We start from the raw sequence: 19,272 nt of genomic DNA, 5'->3' as shown, positions 1-19,272 counted from the left end.
GAATCACTAGTTCCAATTTCTTAAAGAAAATTAAAGATAAAATTCCCAACAGTAGTTTCCATTTTATCTTTGCAGGCCATGAAGGAGCTTCTTATGGTCAGCTGTGCTCCTGCATTATGGGCATTTTTCTCAGATCCCACTTGATCTCTGACTTCTTCCTGCAGTGAGAGGCACTGGTGTGGATTTAAGAAAGAGAAGAAAGGCAGACACATAAGGGGAGAGAAAAATTTTAAACCGTTACACTAAAGAAACCCTTAAAGTCAGCGTGAGATGAATGAAAAGTTCAGTTAAGAAAAGGAGTCATGGGGCGCCTGGGTGGCTCAGTGGGTTAAGCCTCTGCCTTCAGTTCAGGTCATGATCCCAGGGTCCTGGGATTGAGCCCTGCATTGGGCTCTCTGTTCAGCAGGGAGCCTGCTTCCCCCTCTCTCTCTGCCTGCCTCTCTGCCTGCTTGTGATCTCTCTCTCCGTCAAATAAATAAATAAGATTTTTAAAAAGAAAAAAAAGGAAAGGAGTCAGAATGTAAGAAGATATAATAATTTGGGCACCTGGGTGGCTCAGTGGGTTAAAGCCTCTGCCTTCCGCTCAGGTCATGATCTCAGGGTCCTGGGATCGAGCCTCACATTGGGCTCTGCTCAGCGGGGAGCCTGCTTCCTCCTCTTTCTCTGCCTGCTTCTCTGCCTACTTGTGATCTCTGTCAAATAAATAAATAAAATCTTTAAAAAAAGAAGATATAATAATTTATACCATCAAGATATATTTATTAAAAAATGGGACTCCAAAGAAGGAGTCCTTCTATTATAAACACTGCCCTTAAGTGTTTATAATAGAACTAATTATGTAAACACTGTATGTGGCTTTTTACACACAGGAATATCCTGACACCAAACACCCTGAATTTCACAGAGAAAGTATGTATATTTCATGTAATTTCCAGGAGGTGCCTGCTGGGGGGTCGCTAGGCCAATGGTTCAATTAAAGAAGAGATTTAGGCTGAAACACAGAGACAAAGGAAGGACAAGGCATAAGGAGTGATGGGACTGAGAGAGAAAGGTGACATGGGGAATATTCACACAAAGGCTATAACCGAGCTGACTGATTTTGTATTATTATCAAAATTAGAGTCCCATACACATATATCCAGTAAGTAACTATAATCCAGATTCATTTGGGGCAGTTCTGCAACTTTATGTTTAAAGCAATTTTATAGTAAGTCCAGATAAGATCCTATGAATTCCAAATAGAAAACTCTTTGTTTTAATGGATGATTAAATGGGTGATTTAATGGTTGATTCTGGATTTTTGGATTAATATTTTATGTTCACATAAGAAAGTTTAGGCAGGAACTGAGTGGCACTTCAATAAGGCTAAATAAAATCACATTGGTTAGGCTATAAGATCTGGTGAATTAATGACTGTAACAAAAGCTACAGCTCAAAACTTATTTTATTGGGGAAAAAGTACTAATTCACAATTTTTTTTTTTTAATGTATTACTAGCTAACCAGGCATTTTGTACACAAACCTAACCCTGGCTATTTTTGGAGTACTAAATGATATCTTTTTGGAGAGACAAACAGTTTCAAGTTTTCCTTTTTTTTTTTAAAGGTTCGTTTGAGTTTAAGAAAGCTGATCCAACCTAATGGGTTGTCATTTTTGCATCTCCCTAACTGCATTGTCGTGGGCCGCTTCTAAGATGGAGAGCATCCTGGCCCACTGTCCATTTCCGAAGTGACGCTTGCTGCCAGGTGGCATCCCTCAGCGAGCTTAATCTATGCAACTAGGCCACTCTGTCCTGGCCCTGCCGTGACACTTGCTGATGTTCGGGTGACAAGATTGGATTTACTGTGTTCTTAACAGTGTTCTTATAAGTCAACTATGTAACTCACATTCTAGAATATTCTGGGAAACAAAGCAACCTACAGGGGAGGGCTTTTGTCATGCACAAATAAGGCAATTGTCAAAGCCAGGAAGCATTTTTTCCCCCTGGCCTCTGCTCTTAAAAGAATTTGTTTTACATGATTAAGGATTTATCTCAAAATGCTCTCATGTGCTAGGTAGAATGAGGATGTCAGCACACCCTTAGGAGCAGACAGTCTTCCATTAAATGCTATCTTAGAGACAAGCCAGAAAGCTCTCTAGGGTTCGTTTTCAGTGGTATGCTTCTCTCCTCTTTCCAAAGGAAACATAAAACTCACAAAATACATGTCAGGAAGCAAAATACAATCTAGGTATTTCAAAAAGAATGTAAAAGTAATTATCAGAAAATGGCCTCATGTATTTATTAAAGCTGCATTATAAAAGATAATTACAATAACACCTGGTAGAAGATAACACATTCCGGGTTAATGAGGGCAGGACTATACACTATACACTATCTCCTTTAAGATTCTTTAAATGTTTTAAGCAGAGAAAAAATTAAATTTATTTTTCAAAGTAGGAAACCAAGACTCTGAAAAACCAGTTCCTCCTTCAAAACAGTGGTAGAAAGAAGCCACCAAGGTGAAAGTCCATTCCCTCTATTTGAAGGGGTGGTGACCTCCCAGGAGGACTGCTTGCCTGGGACACACTCCCATCATGGCATGTGAGGGGCTCCAAGGACAGACCCAGGGGAGTGCGTGCCTCCAGGAAGACATGGTGGTGGTGGCGAAGCCCCGGAAGATGAAGTCCCAAGTCCTAAGCCTGACTGAATCCTGCTCTGTCACATTCTAGCCACATGAGTGGGAAAATCACTAAACCCCTATGCCACAGTTTTCTGTAAAATGGGGTACCAGTAACAGCATCTATCTCAAACGATCACTATGAGGATTATACTAATACATGGTAAAAATTCAAAAATCCTATCCATCCCTATTATTTCTTTTTGCAAGGACTGGGAAGCTCTCTCATCACCAAATACAATTCTAATATAAAAAAATGAATAAATAAACCAATTCAGGAGACTCAATGGTAGAGCCAAAACAGGAAACAGGATCTGATCATAAATGTTAAAAATATATGGGCATCCGCACAGATCACACGATTTTACACTGCTTCATGCATTTATGTTCTAGACACAAGCTGAGACTCACAGGGAAGGACAGAGAGATCCTCACCCAAGAAATGTCCCAACCAGAGAACAAGCCTGCAGAGGGAGGGTTCCCTCCTGGGGGCGATGCCTGCTTGTCTTTACATTTTCTGTAGCACTTGGCTATCTGTTCTAATTATTATATTATATACTTGGGTAGATGTTTTTTTAAAAAAACAAAACTCATTTGTTTTCCTGTTATTTCTTCATATTGTAATACCCTTTTAAGAAAGTCACAAAAGAGGGTGCCTGGGTGGCTCAGTCGTTAAGCATATGCCTTTGCCTCAGGTCATGATCACAGGGTTCTGAGATCGAGCCCCACATCAGGCTCCCTGCTTGGTGGGAAGCCTGCTTCTCCCTCTCCCCCTCCCTCTGCTTCTGTTCCCTCTCTCACTCTCTCACTGTCTCTCTCTGTGTCAAATAAATAAATAAAATCTTTAAAAAAAGAAAAAAAAAAGAAAGAAAGAAAGTCACAAAAGGTTGCAGACTTGAATGTCTGGGAATAATTCCCAAGACCGACTTTCTCATCATACATGGTAAGAAAAAAAATCACTTCTAATTCATCTTTTGCAATTTTCTGTGTGTTCTTTTTTTTTTTTTAAACACTGAAACATCCCATATACCATTAAGTGGTACAAACATCAGTGATCTCCATACAGAGATTATATGAATTACTAAAATATACCTTTTAACTTGTGAAGTCTGTATTGTCCTTAGTGCCACTGGTTTGTAAAGATACAGGCGGTTACTTCTAGAGAAGTTTGATAATTAAGGTCTAGTGCTAAGAAAGCATTATAAGAACACACATTCCCCCTCATTGTAGCTCACATCATTACAATAGATAATAAGCATACATTTAGAAATGCCCTCTTCTAAGCGCGCACACCACATCCTACAGGAGAGAGCTCTTCATTGGCAAGGGTTCTCTTCTGAAAGTTAGTTGTATTCTGTTAGCCAGCTGGTAGGCCTGGACACCAATCTGCACCAGCTCAGGGCCTCGTGCCCGCTTCCCGACCTGGCAGCCTGTGGCTCTGACGTGAATCTCAAGTCCATTTGTCTGACCCAGGAACGTGGGCCAGGTCCTGGGAGCCAAGTTTCACATGGGCCTTGGCAACAAAGAATCTCACTGCTATGGCTTGGACCCTGAACCTCAGCATTCAGACTTTCGCTTAGGCTCCTATCATCCACTCCCATCTCAACAGTGCCAAACCACACTGCTGAGGCTGGTCGAGCAGGAAGACACTTCATTTCCCCCATCAAAATGAACGGGGCCACAGGATCTTGGTGCAGGAGGTACAAAGCATGACAGAGGCAGCCCAGGGCCCTTTCCTCACCCCCACACCCAACCCCGACTGCTCTGACAAAAAGAGCCTTCCCCAAGCAAACATGTGGCTCACACCTTTGGAAGAGTCGGATTCCTCAAGACCGCTCCATGCTTCCGAACCTCCCAGGGATGAGGAGCTCCGCATTCTGGAATCCACAACACAGGGGTTGCACAGATTTCAATCCACATCAACCCCTCAGGGGGACAGAGGAAACAGCCACAGGGAGCTTCTCTTCTCCTCAGCTGTGGCAGGGACACCTACTGGCAGCCAGTAATAAAACACCCAAGTGGAGAGATGGTTGTTGGATGCCATTGGCCTGTTTAAGACCACCCTGCTTAGGGGTAATGGAGGTGGATTTCAAAGTCCCAATCTGTGAAATTGTGCTCATTCCAAACCCTTATATTTGCAATGCATTTTTGTATCCTTATATCACATATGTCTAACGCTAACCCTGGGAGGTGATGGTGATGTCATGATGAAGTTACGTTCTCATGAAAAAAAAAAAAAAGTCTCCTTAATTATGTCACTTTTCCCCCCCAAAAGACGATGTTATAGACAGAATTTCTAACATTTCCCCTGGAAAGCCATCTGTTCTAAACCCCAGAACCCGTGAATTTGATGGGCTATCACTCCCCAGGATCATGTTATGTAATGTCATGTTATATGGCAGAAAGGACATTAAAATGGGGAGATTATCCAAGTGGGTCTGATCTAATCACCTGAGCGACATGAAGTAGAGAGCCTCCTCAGGCTGGAGACAGAAGAAGAAAGCAGAAGATTGGAAGCACAAGGTGCCTCAACGAACCATTGCAGGCTTGAAGATAGAAGGGGCCACGTGAAAAGGAAAAGCCTAGAAGGACACCGGGATCTCAGTTCTACAACTGCAATGACCTGGATTCTTCCAACAACCTGAATGAGCCTGAAAATGGATTTGTCTCAGGTGTCTCCAGATAAGAGCCCAGCTCAGCCAAAATCTTGATTTTGGCCTATGAGACTTTGAGCAGACATCAAGCATTGACCCATGTTCACTCCTCACCCCAGGAAACTGTGAAATAATAAGTAGATGTTTTCAACTACTAAGATGGGGGAGGGGGGTCCCTGGGGGGTGCAGTTCATTGAGCACTGGACTCTTGGTTTGGCTCAGGTTGTGATCTTAGGGTCATAAGACTAAGTCCAGTGTTGGGCACCTTGCTCAGTGGGAGTCTGCTTAGGACTCTCCCTCTCCAACCGCCCCTTACCCATGTTCCCACATGAGCAGACACTCTTTCTCTCAAATAAATAAATTTAAAAAAAAATAAATAGTAAATTGCTAAGTTGGTGGCAACTTTTCACACAATAATAGGAAACTAATACAGATGATTATAAAATTTGGGGGTTATCTGAAAGTGGAAACTCCAGAATTAGGACTCTATGCTCTTTCTCTCTCTCTCTCTCTCTCTCTCTCACACACACACACACACACACACACACACACACACACCATCTTCACCTTGTCCTAAATCCTACTCGGAGCTATTTGTCATACTTCTCTGCTCCCTTGTTATTGCAGGTCCCACTCACCTCCTTCACTGTCATTATCTTCTCTCTGGAGTCTTAGCTGGTTTCCCTGCCTCTAGTTGTCCCACTCTCTTCTCTAATGCTCGGCAATGCTGATGAGGGAGCAGGAGGCTGGCTGAGGACAAAGCAAAAGCTGGCGCCTTGCACCCCCCCTTCATCCGCTCCCCTCCATATGTGTAACATCCCTCAGGCAGCCCTGACTGCCATGAACAATAAGCAAATAGTTAACTTGCAGAACTCACAATCCTGCTAGACAGGAGTCTCCCTTGGCTTACAAATGTTCTAAATCTCACTAACAAAGACGATTGATAGCAGGATTGTGACACCCCACCAAAAAGTCTCCCAACTATCTTAATGTTAATGACTGGTCTAAAGACAACATTGATCCAGCAGCAAGGGCAAGGCCTCCGGCAGGCCCGGAACATCCTGGCACCTTGTAGGCCCTCTTTAACATATGAAAACTCCACTGAAACCTCCCTTCCCCTCACCTTCCCCCAACAGCAGGGTACATAACCAACCACCCCTCACAACCCGGGGCGGCAGCTGCATCTCTGCCTGCCCACGGGCCCTGTCCCCGTGCTTTAATAAACCACCATTTTGCACCAATGACGTCTTAAGAATTCTTTCTTTAGTCGTCGGCTCCGAACCTCCTCACCCCACCGAACCTGACTTAGGTTCTGGGACTTCATCATTTTTGGCGAGCCAGCCAGGAGATTTGTGAGTCTTTACATTTGGACTCTGAGCTTCGGTGCAAAATTGGTGAGTACTTTCTCTCCTTTTCCTGTACTCTCATTCCAGGGCTTTTTCAAGGAGTATGGTCTTATTGGAACGCTTGCATGTCAATTGCTCAGGCTGTAATCCTCTAGCCCGTGGCTACTCTACGGGGAGGAGAACGTCTGCCTTTTGGCTGTAAGCTAGTACCCTGGCCGGAATGGCAATAAGACCCAGAAACTTGATGGCCTCACTCTATTCCTGTTCTTATAGAAGGTTGTCTCTCTTGGGCACGGGACAGCCACCTAAGTCACCAGGACGGCTGCCAATCTTAAGACTCCCGTGTGAGGTTTCCTCCTGATTGATCTAATGTGATCCCCTCCACATGCCCGGTCTAGCCACTTCTGGCCGCGAGACCTCCACTGGGAGCCGGCCGAAACCAGTACCCAATTGAATTAAAACGCAACTGGGGACCGTTTCCTAGGGAAGTTGGCTGTAAGGACCACATGTGTTGGAATGTCGCATAGACCATGATGGATTTCAATCTTTACTGTTTCTCGTCAGTGTCTTCTGCAAACCGCCTAAAGCTATGAAATTGGGTAATTTCCCCTTGCCAAACTTTTCTAGTACTTCCATGGGTTAATATGGCAAAACAGTATGCAGTCTTCAGGATAGACAATGGCTTGGCATGGCACAATTTCCTAGTCCATTCACCGGGCACCCATCGGCAGCCTAGGATGCGATGGGGAAGCGGAGGGACGCCGGCACCCCTTCCAGGGCCTTTAACGGCAGGAATGCCTTCCCAGGGAAGGCAAAACGGTGATCAATAGCGATTTTTGTTGAGGGACGCCTCCGGTCGCTTTTGACACAGGAACCTCTGACATATCCTGCGTGGGACGCTACCCAGGAGTCAGGGGGGATTTGGTAATGGACCTTCTTTACTTTTCTGGAAGCATGGCCTCAGTAGGCTTCTTCAGTTCCCAAGGACTCTACCTTGGGGTGCCTTTTAACCCACTGGAAATAATTTGGATTGCAAAACTTAGGAAAGGACTGAGCTCCTGTAACACTGCATGGCCTCAGTGGGATCTATCAGTTAGATCTCTGCAGGAAACAGGGCAAATGAACCTAGGATACCTTCACTGCTCATACCTAGGCCTTTATTGCTCTGCACCAGGACCCCAGACTAAGGGGCTTTTGCGGAATGTGTTTGCCCAAATGAGTCAGCTAGTAAACTTTCTCCTGACATATTGGATGGTAATTACGTAAATAAGCCTTCTTCTAGTAAACCCAGGTTGCTGGGTCATCCCTAGCAAAGGGGACTCTGGCTTTATTTCTTTCTGTTTCTCCTAATAGATGTGGGGGCTTCTCCCTCACTCACTTCCCGTGTTAATGGCTATAACTGGAGCCAACTGGGGTTGGTCTAACTCGAGACAGAGACCATAAGGAATATTCCCAAGCAGCTGCCGAAACTCTCTTTGTTTCGGGGAAGTTTCCCTGTGTTCTCTGGCCTGACTTGGACTGCCTAACCCCTCCCCACTTGCTGGTGGGAAAGCATGGCGTCTGCTCCTCTGTTGGGGCTTATGAGCTCTGAAACTGGGAATCCCTTCTCTGCCTCCTGGCAGCACTTTGTTTCCTCTGTTTTCCCCTTCTGTTTCTGCACCAAGGTGCGTGCAGCCTGCATGACTAGCCTCTAGATCATGCACCACGGCTCCTTCTCTCTTCACTGTCAAGGAGCAAGAAGAACACCTCCCCACTCCAGATCTTCCCACGCATGTCTCAGGTAAACATTCAAAGTGGAGTGGGCCCAGGTGGAACGTAAATCAGTATTGAACTAAGTTAAGTTGTTGGTTTAATTTAGATGCATCTTTGAAGTTAACAGCAGTAAATGTGAAGCTTTATTCTATCGAAGTTTACTGAAGGTCAAATAAGCTTATGTTACTTGTTAAAATTTGTTAGCAAAGAAATGACTAAACTGATGGTTAATTGTCTGTCTCAAAGTTCTAATGGGTAATTGCTGAAGTAGCTTTCAAAGTCTTTGGTAACCTGAAAGTTTTAAAGTTTTGCTTGGATGACAAATGGAATTAAATTGTGGACATCTGTATCTTAACCAAACAGGATAAAATGCTAAGTCGTTAATTACTGGATGTAGGTTTGTGCTTTTTGACTTCTTACTGCAAAGAAACTAAGAGTATTTAAGTCTGCTGGTAAGCTTGTTTTCCACTTAACTGATTCATAAATTGCTACCTGAAGAATTCTGTTGCAACAGTTCACAATTGGTTAATAACTAAAGGTGTTTCTAAGATTACGAAGTTCTGCTTAGTGTAACTAAGACTGATGGAAATAAAGGGAAACTGTATGTAGGAAAGTAGGAGATATGTAAGAAAGATTTAAGGAATGGGAATACATTTTGTTGAAGGTAAAGGAAGGTAATTTTGTCCTAAATGAGATGGTTGTTTGGAAGGAAATGGCTTGGGACAAAACCTGAATGCAAAGGAAAGTTGTAGAAGGTTTGTGAAGGGAAATCTTCAGAAAAGGAATTTTAGCTATGGTCAAGAATGGATTAAGATTGAAATGAATGGCTTTTAAAGGTACATTGGTACAAGACTGAAATTGTCTCTGTTCAAAAGGACTTTCAGGACAAATACAGATATTTGATATGCTTGAAAATCCTAAAACTGAAATGGGTAAGAATTTCCAGAACTGACTAAAGCCGCATTCACCAGAATTAGTAACATGGGACTAAATGAACTAAAAGATTATAATGTTGTGTCTCTTAATGTTTTGTCTTACTTTAAACATTGCTGGTTCTCTCTACTGTTTGCTCTTACAGACTAGGGATACTCCCTCCTAGTTATCTGTAACTTACAGAGATGTAAAAGTATTGATTTGCGAACAAATCAAAGCATTCAAATTTTTTTCCTCTATCTGAACCCTCTGAAACCAAAAGGTCTTAGTAAGTATTCTTTCTTCCGTGGCAATCAGTCATTTGCATAAGTTCAATAAGAATCTGTTCTCCTTGTAACAGGAAAGAATTGGAAACACGGGTTATTTTACCAAGGCTTTGACTGGGATGTCATATTTGAAAAGACTCAGATATGACCAGACAGCTTTAAGGAACTAAGGTTGACTTTATGAAACCTGGAGCCATAAAGCCCCTTGGGACTGTTGGCCTGATACCTTGCTTACAGAGTTCCCAGCAGCCCCACCAGATGAGTAAAGAATGTCACTCCTTGGTAGGTGCAGTCTCAGGAAGAGGAATTCACCCAAAGGTATTGCAGGCAAGCCTGATGGCAAGTACAGGGCTTGGCTTCTGGCCCGGAGAGGCTACTAAAAGTTCAACCTAGAGATTCCTTATACAAAGTCCCAGCAAAGCAGATTCTAAAAGATCTATTGATCACACTCACTGTTCTTGCTGAGCTTATGTAAATAATTAGGCCAAGTTTGTTAAAACTGGACTTGTTTCACAAGTGAATTAGTCCTGATTTGGCTATCTCTGAAAATGAGGGTTATTTTAGAGAGAAAAATTATGTTTTAGTAACACGCCTTTATGAATGTTAAATTCTAGATTTGATTGTCTTTAAATGTTGTTTACCTAAGCTAAACAATTTGAGGTAAACTTCAGAGAAGATGGACAATAGCTTCTTTAGTTGATCTTATTATTTTGTGGGGATATTAGCAGACCCCACGGCACATGATGAAACAACTGGAATAATGAAATTGTTTAAAAGCCAGCATACCGCACTCCATAGGATTAACTATGGACTTGTGGAGATAATGGATGACCCCACTTTCTTTATGAGTGGATTGTATGATGCATGGGGGACTCCCCTTATCTCTTGACAAGTTTTCTCCCACTTGACAATGATCCTCTGTAATCAGGATATTTTTAAGGCTGGACCATTCAAAGGTCTTCTTATTGGTTTAATCCCTTAGTCATATTTATCCTAGAAGTCACCTCTGTTGAGGTGCAATTGCAAACAGATGCTTTAGCTAAGCATGAAACAGCCTCCTATAAAAGAGCCTCAAAGCTCACTATGGGACAGTCCTTGACTGTAATGATGTCACATCAGGTCCAGATTTGTCTTAGAAGCCAAAGGCCACCAATGGATGATGTAGGCCAACTAATTAAATATTGGACTATACTTACAGATATGCCAGAAATAATACGTAAAATTTGTCAGACTTTAAACCTAGTTACCTGTATGCCTGAACCTGACCTGTACTCCTTTCTCTATAGAGCAAAAATGTTCAAAGGTTATTGATCTTGCTTACTCTATTTGGCCAGATTTAAGATACCCCTGTTAAAAATATGAAAGTTAGTTTTCTGATGACAGTAGTTTTCATAGAAAAAATAAGAAAAGCTAGGTGTGCCATAGTGCTCACTAGCACTTTGCAATTGCCAAAGCCTAAGAATTAACATTTATACTGACTCCAAATATGCTTTCCTGGTACTACATGCCCATGGAGCTATTTGGAAGGAAAGGGGAAGCCATAACTCCCCAATCAAATATGAGCCTAAGTTATAAAACCCTCCTTATCGCTATACTGAAGATGGCATATGTCAGATCTGGGATACATATCTGTGGCTTACACCCACAATTGGACGGCTCAGTCAGAAGGCAATTTTATGCTGGGAACAAAAGAATCATACATAGGATACTTGGACAAATAACACACAGTATCGAGGATGGCTATCATTAGAAATGTGTTCCCAAATAATAGTACTCCAGGCTACTGAATGTTTTGCTACTGATTGGGCAAGGTGACCTGGCATCAGATGGCCAGCTCCAAACAGAACCCACTGGATATGTGGAACTAACCTGTGGTTCTGGCTTCCTCCCGGGTGGATAGGTCGCTGTACTTTAGGATTTGCCTGGATTCATGGGCACATTACTAAAACCATCACCACTCCAGCTAATCTCCCCAACTTGAAACAAAGATGGACACAATCTGTTTTTAAATGGTATGATCACTTAGCATCCATTTTTGTTCCATCTGCGGGACTAGAGGATGTCATGTGGTATGTAGAAGCCCTTAATAAATATACTACAAAGGCACTCAATGATTCACTAAATGGCATCTCCCGGCTTAATACAGAAGTGTCACAGATATGCAAGGCAGTCCTACAAAATAGGATGGCCTTAGATGTCCTGACAGCAGCCCAGGGTGGCACATGTGCAATTATCAAGACAGAATGTTGTGTGTACATCCCAGACTATCACAAAAATGTCACATGACTAATAAAAGATATGAATACCCAAATTAAGGCCCTACAAGATCCTTCTCTCACTCTCTCAGTGAATGGTTAAGTTCCTGGTTTGAAGGAGGACTATGGCCGAATCTCCTTTTCGGGCTTCTCATTCTTATCGCCTTATTAACCTTAATATGTTGCTTTGTTACATGTTTCTCTACTTGGTGCCGAGACTCCATTGCTACAATGACTACACCACGACAGACGATCCTTATCGCGCGCGAGGACGCCTCCTCACTGTCAGCGCTGGATTCAGCTGCCTCCACCTTTCGTAACTCCCCTATACGTTCCTACCCTGATCAATATTGACCCGAGCAGGTAGGGACAGCTCTACGCCCCTATTCAGCAGGAAGAAGTTACAGAAGATGAGACCTTCCACCTTCAACCACCTTAAAGATTTAAGGGTCAAAATTGTTCAGGGGGGAATGATGAGGGAGCAGGAGGCTGGCTGAGGACAAAGCAAAAGCTGGCGCCTTGCACCCCCCCTTCATCCGCTCCCCTCCATATGTGTAACATCCCTCAGGCAGCCCTGACTGCCATGAACAATAAGCAAATAGTTAACTTGCAGAACTCACAATCCTGCTAGACAGGAGTCTCCCTTGGCTTACAAATGTTCTAAATCTCACTAACAAAGACGATTGATAGCAGGATTGTGACACCCCACCAAAAAGTCTCCCAACTATCTTAATGTTAATGACTGGTCTAAAGACAACATTGATCCAGCAGCAAGGGCAAGGCCTCCGGCAGGCCCGGAACATCCTGGCACCTTGTAGGCCCTCTTTAACATATGAAAACTCCACTGAAACCTCCCTTCCCCTCACCTTCCCCCAACAGCAGGGTACATAACCAACCACCCCTCACAACCCGGGGCGGCAGCTGCATCTCTGCCTGCCCACGGGCCCTGTCCCCGTGCTTTAATAAACCACCATTTTGCACCAATGACGTCTTAAGAATTCTTTCTTTAGTCGTCGGCTCCGAACCTCCTCACCCCACCGAACCTGACTTAGGTTCTGGGACTTCATCAATGCTGCTAAATTTGGCTTCCCAATATTGCAGTCCCAGACACTATTCTCTAGAAGAATGCTGACAGAATGACATTCACGGTGGCAGGAGTAATAATAATAATAATAGGACAATGTAGTGAGTTTTCTCATAAAGCTAAATATTTTACACTTGAAGAACTTCTATTCTAGCTTTTTTTGGTGAGGTGTTCTTTTTTTTTTTTTTTAATGAAATGATTATAATGAAGGTAGGTTGCAGCCTACATGGTCATAAATACTTCCCATTCTTTCTTTCTTCCCTGTTTGTTAGTGCCTTTGCAATGTAACTTAGCAGCTCCTCCAAGAGCAGGAATCTATTTTGTCTCCACCCTCTGAATCTGGGCTTACCCCTGTGACTTGCTATGAGCAATGGGACTTGGGCACTGGGCCTTTCTCTTTTGCTGTGAGAACCCTTCGACCATCACGTGAACATGCCCTGGCTGGCCGCTGGGGATTAAAGACCGTATGGAGAGAGGCCCTCTCTCCTCAGTCCAACCCTGTGAATCAGAGCATCCTGGCCATCCAGCCCCAGGCAAGCAGGTCCAGAGAGGAGGGGCCAGAGAAACATGACAATAATAAATGTATGCTGTCATAAGCCCCCAACATTGGGGGTGTTTCTTAGGCAGGAAACTCATACAATAGCAGAAAATGATTTGAGGTAGTTTTAAATATACATATTCTTATTTAGAAAACTAAAAAGTAAACAAACTCTTTGTAAATGCTTTTAATTTTCTGAACATTTAACTGGTCCAAGAAATCCTGAAAAATCTCAGAACCACTGCCTGAACCCACAGCTCCAAATAGGTCTTTCTTTGTCTTGCTCCAAAGGCCATGAAAACCGCTCTGCAGAGAAAGCTTTGGATGCCTATTTATAGAGAAAGATTTTTCTGCTTGATAAATGATATCAGGCTGGGGAAGGAGAGCAGAGGAGGAGCAGTGGGTTGAGTGGATAAAGCCGCATCCACGAGGGGGTGGAAACCGTGGCTGGAACACTAGGGTTGAGGTGAAAGGACATGCTGTCAAGAGCCGAGGGAACGGCAGAGAAGCCTGTTAACCCAGATCTATGTTTCTTGTTTTCTGGGGAGAACGCCTGCTGGCAGACATCGCCCTTTGTTCTTTGCCTTCTCTGGAATAATACTCCACTATATCCCAAAGAGTATCCTCATCACTGCCCCGTCTACATCCCCCCACCCCCGCTGACTCAGCTCTACCCTGAGTAGAGCTCCTGTCCTTCTAGTGTGCACGACTTCCAGTTCTGGACACTACTAAGCCAGAGACAGAGAGCACTACCTACCTACCTACGGAGCAGCAGTGTTTTCTACCAAGTGAGCCTGCAGGTCTGAAGCTCCTCCAGGGACAGGCCAGTGCAGCTGCCATCCCCGCTGGGAAGTTATTGCACAGTGAATTCAGAGCCAGCACAGGTGCATGGACCATGTGCTCTCTGAAAAGAAACCACTTAGTTGCTTGCTTAACTATATTCTCTTGATTTTCATTGGATCAATTTTTTTTCCTCTCAAGTTGCCAATTTTACTGCATTTGGACCAAATTTGAAACAAAAGACTGAATTGGTAAAAACATGGGGAGGGGCTTCTGCTTTGGGTAATGTAGAGAACTTCTCCTCCTCTTGGAAACAAATTAAGTATTCTGGATCAATTATTTAAATTCTTGGACCTAAAACCTAAATGAAGGAACTCTGTGTTAAACAGAACATTGTGGTTGACTTTCTCTCTGGGGGCACTTGCTAGACTGCATAAACTTTAGCTTTGATTTTCATGACCACACAGGGGGCAGGCAAAAAGCCCAGACTGTGCCCCTGTATGTGGAGGAGTCTAATATGAGCTCATTTCCAACATAAACTTGAGACTGCAAAGGGCTATGTACTCACTGTATGTGAATGGAAAATGACACCCACCTCTATACCAACAGGGGGATGCCCAAAAAAAAAAAAAAAAATACTATGTTTGCAAATCTAGGCATTAAGCAGAGAAGAAAGAATCACTGTAAAAATTTTTGATGCACATGCTGGTTGTCATGTTAGTTTGAAGCTGAATTTCCCACTGCTTAGGTGATCTAAAATATTTCAGGCCAAAAATTTGATTTTGAGAGATACTTGAGTGGTCGTTGTCTCAGGTAGTATTCTGGGAGAAATCAATGCCATTTGTATGTCTTCTTTGAAAAATGTCTATTCAGGTCCTTTGTCCATTTTTAAAATCAGATTATTTGTTTTTTTCTTTTGGTGTTGAATTGTGTAACTTTTTAAATAGATTTTGGATATTAACCCCTTAGCAGATAAATCATTTGCAGGTACTCAACATCACTAATCATCATGGAAATCAAAATTAAAACCACAATGAGATATCATCTCACATCTGTCAGAATGGCTAGTATCAAAAAGATAAGAAATAACAAGTATTGGTGAGGACATGGAGGAAATGGGACTCTCATGCACTGTTAGTGGGAATATAAATGAGTATAACCACTGTGGATATTTCTAAAAAAATTAAAAAATAGAATTATCATATGATCCAGTAATTCTACTCCTGGGTATTTACCCAAAGAGAATAAAAAGACTAATTTGAAAAGATGTCTGTACCCCTATGTGTACTGCAGCATCATTTACAATAGCCAAGATATAGAAGCAATGCAAGTGCCCACTGATACATGATGAATAAAGAAGGTGAGGTTTATATACAATGGAATGTTACTTACACAAAAATGAATGAGATCTTGTCATTTCTGACAACATGGATGGACCTAGTATTATTATGTACTACGGACCTAGTAGTATTATGCTAAGTAAAGGAAGAGAATGACAAATAGCATATGATTTCACTTATATGTAGAATCTAAACAACAACAACAAACAAACAGAAACAGACTCATAAATACAGAGAACAAACTGATGGCTGCCAGGGGAGGGAGGTAAGGAAATGGGCAAAATAGGTGAAGGAGGATTAAGAGATACAAACTTCCAGTTATAAAATAAGTAAGTCACAGAGATGGGAAGTACAGCATAGTGAATATAGTCAATGACACTGTAATAATGCTGCATAGTGACAATAGTGACTACATTTTGGTGAGATTGCACAATGTATAGAATTATTGAGAATCAGTATGTTGTACACCTGAAACTAATGTAACATTCTATGTCCACTATACTTCAATAATAAAAACTGGGGGGCGGGGGGAAGAAGTGCCAAACCTCTCTAAAGGAATACATCTTTGTCTTGGGTTCAAAGAATTGTCACACATAAAATTCCAAAAAAAATAAGTAGTTCACGGTTAAAAAACAAACAAACAAAAAAACAAAAAAACCTAACTAGTTAACTTGCTAAATATACAAGAAAACAAGGCATTATAAAGAACAATTAGCAGAGGGGTGCCTGGGGGGCTCAGTGGGTTAAAGCCTCTGCGTTTGGCTCAGGTCATGATCCCAGGGTCCTGGGATGGAGCCCCATATTGGGCTCTCTGCTCAGCAGGGAGCCTGCGTCCCTTCCTCTCTCTCTGCCTACTTGTGATCTCTGTCAAATAAATAAAATCTTAAAAAAAAAAAAAAAAACAATTCGCAGAAACAACAGACAGCAAAATCCCCAAGGATTTCAGATAGTGGAATTAGTAAATACAGACTTCAAAATAACTGTATTTACTATGCTCTTTAAAAAGATCTTATTTATTTATTTGAAAGAGAGAGAGAGATTGATTGAGGGACTAAGTGGGAGGAGGAGCAAAGGGAGAAGCAGACTCCCTGCTCAGTAGGGAGCCCAACGTGGGACTTGATTCCAGGACCCTGGAATCATCACTTGAGTTGAAGTCACACACTTAACTAACTGAACCATCCAGGTGCGCTATATTTGGTATATTTAAATAAATACAAGACAGGTTTGAAAATGTGTTCAGGGAACCAGAAACATTAAAAGACTTCAAATACATTGGGCAGAGAAATATATTTTAGAAATAAAGACTATAATAACTGAAGTTAGAAATGAACAGATTTAGCAATAAATTCAACACAACTAGAAGAACTGGTGAACTGAAAGATGTATCTGAAGAAATTATGCAGAAGGTAGCACAAACAGAAGAAGAGAAAGGAACTATGAAAGAGACTTAGAGGGGAGCCTGGGTGGCCCAGTCGGTTAAGCATCTGCCTTTGGCTCGGGTCATGATCCCAGGGTTCTGGGATGGAGCCCTGCATCAGGCTCCCAGTTCAGTGGGGAGCCTACTTCTCCAGGGTCCTGGGATCGAGCCCCATGTCGGGCTTTCTGCTCTGCAGGAGCCTGCTTCCTCCCCATTCTCTCTCTGCCTACTTGTGATTTCTCTCTCTCTGTCAAATAAATAAAATCTTAAAAAAAAAAAAAAAAGTGGGGCGCCTGGGTGGCTCAGTGGGTTAAGCCGCTGCCTTCGGCTCAGATCATGATCTCAGAGTCCTGGGATCGAGTCCCGCATCGGGCTCTCTGCTCAGCAGAGAGCCTGCTTCCCTCTCTCTCTCTGCCTGCCTCTCCATCTACTTGTGATTTCTCTCTGTCAAATAAATAAATAAAATCTTAAAAAAAAAAAAAAAGTGAACTCAGAGCTGCCATTTACAACTGTGTTTCTTTATAAATGACATAATCTCTCAAAGTGTTGTTTTTTTTTTTTCCAACTGTAAATTAGGAACAGTGATAGTAGCTGACTGATTCTTTAACTTTTTTTTTTTTTAAAGATTTTATTTATTTATTTGATAGAGATCACAAGTAGGCAGAGAGGCAGGTAGAGAGAGAGAGGAGGAAGCAGGCTCTCACTAAGCAGAGAGCCTGATGCGGGGCTCGATCCCAGGACCCTGAGATCATGACCTGTGCTGAAGGCAGAGGCTTAACCCTCTGAGCCATCCGGGCATCCCCCTGACTCTGATTCTTAGCTTGATAATTAAATAAGGCAATGCATGTGAATATGTGGTGCGCTATACAAATACTATTATCTTTTATGACCTACACTGCTCCATTACAGCGGCAGGCCTTTTATTTCTATCCAGTAATATTCTGGATATTCTAGAAGTAACAGTAATCTAACCCAGATGCAGAAAATTCAAGTTAAAAACTATTAGCCAAATGATATAGTATGTAGTTTTTTTTGTTTTTTGTTTTTTTTTTTTTTTTTGGTTGGAGCTGAGTCTGAGATTACAACATTCTTTCCCATTAACACTAAAACACTAAGGACTGGGAAAATCAGTAAAAATAGGCAATAATTGAGTTGCAAACAGAATGCCACAGAGAGAGGGTAATTTACATTCCAGAATTTACTTTATCGTGTTAGGTTAGTTTCCACATCATCTATTTATCACTGTCCAGGTAATGAACCTAAAAGAAAGTATTTCCTTCTTGTGACAAGCATATTAAACATCGCTATAGAAAAGAGCACAACCTGTGGGAAAATAATTGAAATCACAAGTAGGTAGAGAGATCACAAGTAGGCAGAGAGGCAGGAAGAGAGAGAGGAAGGGAAGCAGGCTCCCTGATGAGCAGAGAGCCCAATACGGGGTTTGATCCCAGGGCCCTGGGATCATGACCTGAGCCGAAAGCAGAGGCTTTAACCCACTGAGTCACCCAGGTGCCCTAGACATCACAGAATTTAAATGGACATATTTTATTATTATTCTTCGAAATAAATATAGTCTAGCTCAGAGAAGACCACTCAGATGTGACTGGAGATACTGATTTGAGAATGGTTCAGCACCTCCCCAGATGTTGTCTCTTTGGGACACCATCACCTTCACCCCTCCCCCTAGACTTAATCTCTGAGAAATCAAAATTGTGGCCTTTGTTTTCCTCCTATAATTTTTATTCTAATTGGATACAGTCCAATGTATTGTTTTCCCTCCTTTGGCACCTATGTTGTAAGAGGAAAAAAATATATGTTCACATGCTTATATCCAGATTTTCTCAAGTTATGACCCATATGCTGTTTCATGTTCTATTTTGGCCAAATTATCTTTCCTATGCCATGCTGTTTTAGGCTTTGCATGCTTCATAATCAAAGATTCAATGGACTGGAAAAGGGGATTTCTGGTGATTCTGCTTTACAGTACAAGGCCTTTGAGCTATTGTATTTACTAAAAAGCATAAGGTCCCATAATGGCTGACAGAATTCTTTGGAATTGTTTAATATTTTAAGTAAACAAAGACTGTACTGATGAGATTAAAAAAAAGAATAGGTCTTCAAAACATCTTTGTGTCACTTGTACTCTGGAACACTTCAAAAGAGATGTAAACAAGCATCCATAAAGTCAAATAACTTTCACACTTGGAGGCAAGCCTTCTTTTTTGGGAAACTTTCTCATCATTTCTCTTA

General features: G+C 42.2%; 1 protein-coding gene across 8 annotated transcripts in view; it reads right to left on the bottom strand.

Annotated features, from left to right (window-relative positions):
• The window catches only part of FRY (FRY microtubule binding protein), a 446,915-nt gene that overhangs the window by 283,515 nt on the left and 144,128 nt on the right, over window positions 1–19,272 (bottom strand). The window contains exon 1 of one of the 8 annotated variants that reach the window (XM_082700316.1): window positions 5,950–6,033. The exons of 6 other annotated variants lie outside the window; for them this stretch is intronic. The gene's annotated coding sequence lies outside the window, so the exon portion shown is untranslated. Of the gene's footprint in view, window positions 1–5,949; window positions 6,034–19,272 lie in introns of those variants that run through there. One more of the 8 variants, XM_082700314.1, reaches the window with a different exon arrangement.

This window comes from Mustela nivalis, assembly GCF_964662115.1.
Source record: "Mustela nivalis genome assembly, chromosome: 15".
NCBI classification, from domain to species: Eukaryota; Metazoa; Chordata; class Mammalia; order Carnivora; family Mustelidae; genus Mustela; species Mustela nivalis.
This window is presented reverse-complemented; position numbering and strand designations above follow the sequence as displayed.